Below are 8,576 nucleotides of genomic sequence, written 5' to 3' on the forward strand. Positions count from 1 at the left end.
TATTTTATTCAGCCTCAACAGCATGGCCTGCATAAATGAGTAGGGGTTTAATAGCCTTTGCAAGGATAATTCAGCCACATATCTTCGCAGCCCCAAAGTTAAAGTCGCCAAGTCCACGGCGGCATGTAGTCAGCGTGCTGTTTTATCAGCACTCGGGTGTATCGCAAAAAGTATCGCTTCTTTCATAAGATTACCGTGAATACCCAGCCATTATACCTTGCCCATGGCGCAATGAGCTATGGCGAAAAGGCACATAAGGAACATAACAGGAAACCGGAGGCAAAGCTGATGCCTGATGGAAATTAAAAAGAAAATAAGGGCGCAAGCCTGCACAAAGTCCTGCTGCTAGATGATACCAGTACACCTGCGATTATTCCAAAGCGCCTTCGTACGCCTTTACATTTATCAAATATCATAAAACTTGCAGAATTCGCGATTCCTACAGCCACCGACTGTCTCAGATGGGCGATGTTTCGTTCCACCTGTACCCGCCTCTTGTCGCCTTCCACCCAGTCCGACCGAGTGCTCGCCGTCCGCCGTTTCCAGCCGATGAATGCCGACCCAGTCCCGGTTCGACGCAACCAATCGATGGATCGATACACCAATCAATCGCCAAGTAGGGTGCCCGTCCACCAGACATCTGCAAAACCGCCCCGGCCGCAAACGGCGAGGAAACGCGGCTGTGTCATCACTCCTCCCTCCGCCCCCGATGTCTTCGCGTCAAGGCTAAAAAGGACGACGTATGTGACGTACGGCGTATATCGTGATACAGGACTGACGCACTCACGGAGTCCGATTCCCCGAGCGAGGGCGAGTCATTGAGCATGGGCGGAATGCCACGGAGGGCTGACAGCCAAGCAAGATGTTATCGGAAGATATGACTAACATTGGAAAGATGAGACTGAAGAACCATAGGATACAAAAATCAGCTGTTCGTGAGTTTCACCCATTCCCTTCACGAAACATGTTGCAAACATTCCCCAATGAATCAACCAACAAAAACAGCCAGTACGAAACTTCTACTGGCACAGAGCTCCAGCCTTTCCAGAGGTCTCTGAAAGAACAACGTTCGCGTTTCCAGGACGACGTTGGACGCTATCAGCTGGCCTTCCCTTCCGTGGCAGGCCCGCTGGCAGCCCGGTAGTCCGGTCCGGGTGACCGGGTCACGGCGGCCAGTGCCGGATCAAACTGGCTGTGCTGGCGAGGGGGCAGCGTTTGTTTGGTCCGTGTGTGGCCCGGCCGGCAGCACGCCAGCGACCTCACGCGAGCGCCGGCCCCCGTCATGAGCGGGTTGCACGGCAGCGGCCGATGTGGACGGCCTGCGATCAGCGGCACGGGACACTACCGGCCGACGGCGCCGGTCCGAGCTGCTGACTATCACCAAGGCGCCCGCCGTGCGGGGCAGTCGACAGTAACACCTCGAGTGGTGTCGCGTGACGCCGTCACGCTGCCGTGTCCACAGTTCGCCGCAACGTCCGCTCTGTGACAGCCGTGACCCGCTCGACGATGTTTTCCGCAGAAGGGCTGTCCTATATCCCGGTAACCACACGCACCTCTGGTGACCCGGTGATCACACACGCACCACCGGTGACCCGGTAACCACACCGACATCGGCTGTCCGGCTGGATGGGTTAAAATAGCGTCCAGCTGTTCGCTCTACTAAACGCAACCGATAAATTAACACTGGATGCAAAGGATATGCTTCCTACAGAATTGAGCTCCCACATGACTTCCAAAACTGCATTACAATCACGCTGATTTTATCAAACGTCCCTTCCTCAGGGCCACGCATAAGACGGTGATGTCACTGAAAGCTCTGAGTGGCACGCCATTCTCAGCCGAGAGCCGGCGCATCGGAGTTCTCCGAAAACCGCAGAGCGCATTCAATCGTGTGGATTACGGGAGATTTGTGAACATCAGTCAATGCCAAGGTCTGAAACGAATCCCTTTCTGAAAAACGGCTTCGCTCTCGCCCGGCTCTCGCGCTTGGACGCGCTTCCTTGTCGCGGAGCGTCGAGAGAGCTGTCCAGTTTCCCCCACCATGGGTGGTCAGCCGTTCAAGCTGTCGCGCGATTCCGTGTTTGACCTTTGCGGTTAGCCCGATGCCGGAATGAACTCATGCCTGACGCCAGACTGGGGCGGCACAGGGCCAACTGACGTAGGCGCTGGAGATTACCCTTTGTGGCGGCAGCCAAAATTTCGTCACGAATTCTGACGAACAAGTAGCGAAGGGGTAGAATGAGTCACAATCAGACTACCCTCGGCAGCCCATGTACGGCCGGCACGTGCAACAGATATCTACGACCAAACCATACTCGACGAAGGTTTACATGGGTATATCATGACGAGCCACCAACGCAGGCCACGGAGCCACCGAGGGCATTGGGAACACACGTCAATGACGTACTCAGCTCTTACTATCCAATGGCAGCCAAACACGGCCAGTATGCGACGACCGTTCAATATTTACACAGGCCGACCGAAGAGGGCGCCCGCATGTTTGTGATGATCGTGCGGGAGACAGTGTCACCCATCATACTCCCACTGTATAAGCACGACTCAAGCGTCACGCCCATCCCGGCCACAGCAGTGTATCTGATGGCCGACTCAGCAGCGGCACCGTGGCGCAGGCCCGCTGCCTGCCCCATCTGGCAGGACCGTCGGGGGCGTGTTGCCAGGCAGCCGGCAGCAGATCCAATATGGCAGTGGTCTCTGCCGGCCCGCGCCGGGCCAGTTTGTCTGATCGGCGCCGGGCCGGTCACCCGCGCTCTGCCGCCGCACGGACGGACGCGCGGTCAGCGGCTCGTGCACGTCACACTGGCGTCACTGGTGGCGTCACGGCCGGCCAGATAGCCGCCGAGGCGCCGTGCGCGCGTCATCACCACCAGCAGCAGTGTGACGTCATTCCGCGGGGCGCGCGCGTCATCGGCCAACGGCCGTGAAACCACAGCGTACGTAGTAATAAACAAACAGCCCAGCCCGCGGCCCACAGACGCGCTAATGATGCCGTCCAGCAGCATCTCACGGCAAAACACAGACAGACTCGTCAAAAGTGGGCCCGGTCTGTCGCCTGTCCTGTGACAGGCAGAGACCTACACGGTCCTGGGGTACCTACGACATCATCTGTATCTAAACGGTAGTTATCGTTAGAGATAAGTACAGGAACTTGAGACCTTTATGAGCTACACTCGTCAAAACAACGGTGCTGGTGCGACTGTATAGGCCTTAACAGGATTAGTTTACTACTTAAGCCTGGGTGCCCTGCCATGAATAATATTTTCATCGAAAAATTCAGCACTGACAATCAAAGATAACCGTACTCTTCACATAGGGGAGAGTGGGGTAAGATGCCCAGGGTGGGAAAGACGCCCCACCCCCTCTAGCGGCGAAACAAAGAATCGAACCTGGAAATTAATGTTCTTAGCGTAAAGTGGAAGACTGCCTTGTTAACTGCACAAAAATTTGCGAAGCTCAGTTGGGCAACGGCTGGCTGGTGATTGCATGTTTTTATTTGCTTCTTTCAAAAAATATTTTGGTGTCAAAACATTGTAAATATCAAAGAAGGTAAATAATTTTTATATCCCTTGCTATGGTTGTGATACATTAACATGCGTGTACTGTGTCCCAAACAGTTTGTTTCAGGGTGTAGTTTTATGGCTAACAAATTGTACTGATTTAATGTTAATTCGGTACCTTGGGGTAAGATGCCCCCTGCCCTGATGGGGAAAGAAGCCCCCCTAAATCCGTAGGCTGGCCTTCAAGGAACCCGTCAAATCATTAATTATATACTTGTGATGAGAGACAAAAGCCGATCTGGGACTGTTAAGAGTCCAGTACGGTCGGGAGCTCCCCATGCCGGTCTCTCGGCCCACACAGCGACTTTTTGGGCGGCATCTGACCAGTGCTGGAAATGAGGCCGCTTTCTGGTCCCGGCGTTTTATTCTCCGGGTGGGTTAGCCCCGTCTAGCGCTTAGCCTTTCGGGACCCTCTCAGAGCCGCGGTTGTTTTTGCCGCTCGGTCCATTCGAGATACAAAGTTGACAGTTCACGAAGTTTATTTGGGGCCTCTGAATATACGACTTCGAAATTAATCGATTCTACAAAACCTTTTTCTTTCAGCTATATGCATACATTTAACAGTAACTCCAGACTAGGCTGGTTTGGCTGGCCCTAAATAAGCTTCGTGTGACTATTAACTTTGCATCTCGACTGCGCCGAGCGGCGAAAACAACCGCAACCCTGAGTGGGTCCTGAAAGGCTAAACGCTGGACGGGATTAACCCGCCCGGAGAATAAAACGCCGGGACCAGAAAGCGGCCTCATTTCCAGCACTGCATCTGACTCTGAGAGCCCTCACGACGGCCTCTGTGGGCCCCATTATTGGCTCCAAGGCCCCTCACGACATCCTTTGAGGGCTCCCACGTTGGCTCCACGGGCCGCGCTGGCATCTGAGGTCCCCACGATGGGCTCGAGGGCCCTCAAGCATCATGAAGACCTATAAGGGCCCCACAGCGGTCTCCGAACGCCACCACGGAGGCTTGTTTGGCCGCGCTGAACTATGATGGCCCTGACGATGACCTCTGAAGCCCCTTACGGCTACTTTTGAGGGCCCTTACGATGACGTTTAGTGTCTATTGCAGGCTCGAAGGGACTACTGAGTACTGATTCGTTCAGGCGATTCACGTGCCCATTTATGTCACTTATAGTGTAGGGGGGCATCTTTCCCAACGCCAGGGGGCGTCTTTCCCACCCACCCTGTGGGGTAAGATGCCCCCTTTCACTTCTTCAGGAAAATGCTTAATAGCATAAAAGCTATCATATTTCAGGCACGAAAGTTTGTTTTTTTTTGGGAGAAAAATGATGTCGGCTTCCGTTGAATTTCCAAGTTTTTGCTTTCCGATCGTCATTTTCGAATAATATATGAGAATGTAAAACCCTGGGCATCTTACCCCACTCTCCCCTACAGCTCAATGGAACCATCAAGTATTTGAGGATAGTTATAATTAAGACTCAATAAAACATTTAAGAACAATCATGGTGGTCAAAAACAACAGAATCGGAGGCATCCACGATGAGATAAAAAAAAAACTGATCTAAAAAAGAGCATTGTTTTAATCATGGTTTAAACAGGATCATGCATTTTTATGGATAATCGTTTCAACAAGAAACTTCGAGACCAGCAGAACACAGAAAGTGCTATGTAATTGACAGATAAAAAAGTTCCATGGTTGCTAACAGTTTGTAGGTGGTCCATTGCACAATGCACACATGAAACAGGAAATTGATTGGTCCAGATTGCCTAGAATCTAGATGAACAGTCGTGCTCAGCACGTCACCTTTCAGAGGACTTAGTTGTGAATGACACTCATGTCGGTGGATAGTGGGTACTAACTGTGTAGGTACCTACTACATTCACATGTCATCAAAACCATTTGCAAGCGAGATTATTAATAAGCAAATTGGCTGCAGGGGTAAGTTTGCTTTATATTTCGGAAGACTGTAAAGTTCACTTTATGGTCTTCTAAGCAGGGCTGCAGAGTCGGAGTCGACAGTTCTGCCCGAAGTCGGAGTAGAGTAGCCAAAATCTTACCAACTCTGACTCCGGAGTTGGAGTTAACACTACATAGCTCAATGTCATGCCCTACACCCGTTAGCTAGACGATACTATGCTCTTCGGACCTTGTCAAGCCAGCTTTTGTAGAAAAAAATGTCATATTTCTGTGTTGAACGATAATTTTCAGCAAAAAACAGGAGACGGTGGATTCGCCTGAAGCTGCTTTTAATTCGGCATGCTATTTATAAACCATATGGGCTGGTAAAGGAAAATTTTGCATCCATGAAATGCTTTTCAAGAAAACATCATAGGTGCTTGCGATGGATGTGACTGAAAAACTGGGTAGGTAGATGCCTACCATGACTTGATCTTAGGCACTAGCCAGCATAACACAAATGACAAATGCCACAAGAGGCAACAAATTATAACCAGAAATCAGCAGCACAACTTATACAAGCTCTACCTTCTACAATCTGGTGTAAAATTAATAAAGCCCAATAATCATCTAACAGAAATAATAAAAGTAAGCAAACAAACTGGAAAGAGAAACTGGCAAAGCGACAGCAATCTTCAAAGGAAATATAAAGCTATTAACATGGGGGTTTTGAACTAAAATAGCAGTTTTTAAACATGAGCTGAGCATAGCAAAAATCAGGAGCTCTTATGGCCCACTGATAACAATAGGCAAAGATATTTCATTTATTATTCCAAAACCATTCCCTTATGCACAAATGTTTCCCTTACAGATGAATACCAAGAATGCAGCCACCTTTGGCAGAGGCCAATCACCAGCCAATCAGCATACAGCTGGTCAGAGCTAGGTAGGTAATATGATTGGTCAACATGTAATCAGCTTCCACTGCAAACACTATCTAGCCTCCACCAAAGATGGAAAGAAAGATCGGTATTAGTAGAGCAGACGTCACACAAAGGTTTTCCAACCAAGGAGAGGCGCTATGCCTGGAGGTACTTCTTTCTAGCAAAACCTAAACAAACCTAACCTAACCTGACCTAACCTAACCTAACCTACAACCTACAAACCTACAACCTACAAACCTACAAACCTACCCTACAACCTACAAACCTACAGCGCCTCTCCTTGGTTGGAAAACCTTCGTGTGACGTCTGCTCTACTAATGCCGAAAGATCTTCCTATATAAGAATATTTTGAAAAATCCTCCTCTAATTATTCATTGTTTTCTTTTCTATCATTTTAAGCATCAAAACTGATGAAACTGTAGCAAAAAAAAGCATACTAACTATTTAAGATAGCATCCTTTAACTAAATCATACTGCCCATCTTGAAGAGCATAATCATGCAATACATTCAGGCTCACTCAATTAAAGAAGACTAGGTACAGGACCATAAGGCAACTGATCAATCAGTGCTGAAAAAAAAAATTCAAGAAGACTACAGGACCAAACAATGTCTGATCAACCAACAATGATGGGGGACTTAGTGACCTACTTTCTCATTATACTGCCAACATGAATTTCACACACAAAAGGGCTTATATTTATCAGCCTCTCAGGGGTTTAAGCAAATGGACCATGCTTTTCATCCACAACCGGGTGAGAAGTGCTAGCAAGCCGTATCAATGTAACAGAATCAGAACCATGCTGATAAACAATGGGCATCAAACAGAGCCCAGGAAAGAACTAATGCTTGATTTGCACCACCACCTTGCACACAGATAAAGATGAGATCCAGATAAACAGCCACCTGCTCTTTTACCAAACAAGTGAAAGGTAGGTAAATAGAGCTACCAGCATCATGCCAAATGGGTAGAGGGTACCTACTTAGATATCTGCGTGATTGTGAAGACTGGAAAATTAACGTTTGACTTTATGCAAGTAAACATAGCTGGATTTAGCTAACTGGACGCTGATGAAATCCACTCAAAGCCTGGGAGTAAAGTGACACTTAACCTATAGCATGACTGACCTGTAACTAAAATCAACTTCAACTTGCGAGACAAATGCAGATTGCAGACTGCGGATGCCAGATGGGCCATGGGGTCAAACATTGACTCAGAGTCTTTTGTAAGCTCTGCTGAGCTGTTGACAATGCAGGAATGGTTTCTATGACTAAATTGTCTCAATTTAAACAGCTCAAAATGCATAGGTATTTAGTTAGGTAACAATCCGACACCGAATAATTAAACATCAGCTGTTGAGAACAGACCAAGACCAGCAGTTCGTGTGTATCCCGGCAGTCGAACAAGCCAATAGGGAACAAGCAAGGCTTCACTTAAAGCATAGTGTAAATGCATAATAAGAACGAATAGAGGGCTTACCTGAAATGATAAGCTTCAATGTTGTAACCGCCCACTACTCATTTTCATCCGGCAAAATCAAACATTGGAAAGCCGCAAGCAAGAATATGCGGCACTCGGACGCCTATCGCCACAATTGAATCAGTTTTTGAGCAGACTCGCACTAGACCTCAATGCTAGAAATCTTTTGTGAGCAGTGCTAGCGAGCAGTCCACATACTGTTGCTATGGTTACCATGACGTCATTAGCTCAATTTGATGAACAGATAGTCTGCGAGGACTTGGTAGAATTTAAAGTGGCTTAATTTAGAGGTGCAAATTTCTGCGTGATGTTCATTATAGTTTCCTTCTTCATTTCATCGTAAAATAAAAGGTCGAAATAAGCCGGCAACGTGCCGGCAACGGCGAGGGTGTTTTACATAGGTGCTTATTGCTTAGCCACCAGGACCAAAAAGACTTTAATGACGAAAAAATAGCATTGCCTTCCAGAGGCGGATCCAGCTCAGAGTTTTTTTTTGGGGGGGGGGCAAGCCATAACAATTTATTGATTCTTTCCATGCCTCGTCCATAGGCGTAATGTTAAAATTATGCCGTTTGGGAGGGGCAAATGCCCATTATGCCCCCCCCCCTGGATCCGCCACTGCTGCCTTCTCAGCATTTATTACCGGCTTGCCCAATTTTTAATGTACGTTTCCGTTTGACTGAAAATATTATGTTTGTTATAACTAACAAGCCACTATCATACCTAA

At 48.3% G+C, this 8,576-nt stretch overlaps 1 protein-coding gene across 10 annotated transcripts in view; it reads right to left on the bottom strand.

Annotated features, from left to right (window-relative positions):
* The window catches only part of LOC122365337 (plasma membrane calcium-transporting ATPase 2-like), a 67,250-nt gene extending 59,047 nt beyond the window's left edge, over positions 1-8,203 (bottom strand). For 4 of the 10 annotated variants that reach the window (XM_043336477.1, XM_043336474.1, XM_043336475.1 and 1 more), the window contains exon 1: positions 7,850-7,909. The gene's annotated coding sequence lies outside the window, so the exon portion shown is untranslated. Of the gene's footprint in view, positions 1-7,849 lie in introns of all 10 variants that reach the window. The other 6 variants (XR_006253721.1, XR_006253723.1, XR_006253722.1 and 3 more) reach the window with 3 other exon arrangements.
* Positions 8,204-8,576: the final 373 nt, after the last annotated feature.

Source organism: Amphibalanus amphitrite, unplaced genomic scaffold (assembly GCF_019059575.1).
Source record: "Amphibalanus amphitrite isolate SeventyFive unplaced genomic scaffold, NRLGWU_Aamphi_draft 000732F_arrow, whole genome shotgun sequence".
Taxonomy (NCBI): Eukaryota; Metazoa; Arthropoda; class Thecostraca; order Balanomorpha; family Balanidae; genus Amphibalanus; species Amphibalanus amphitrite.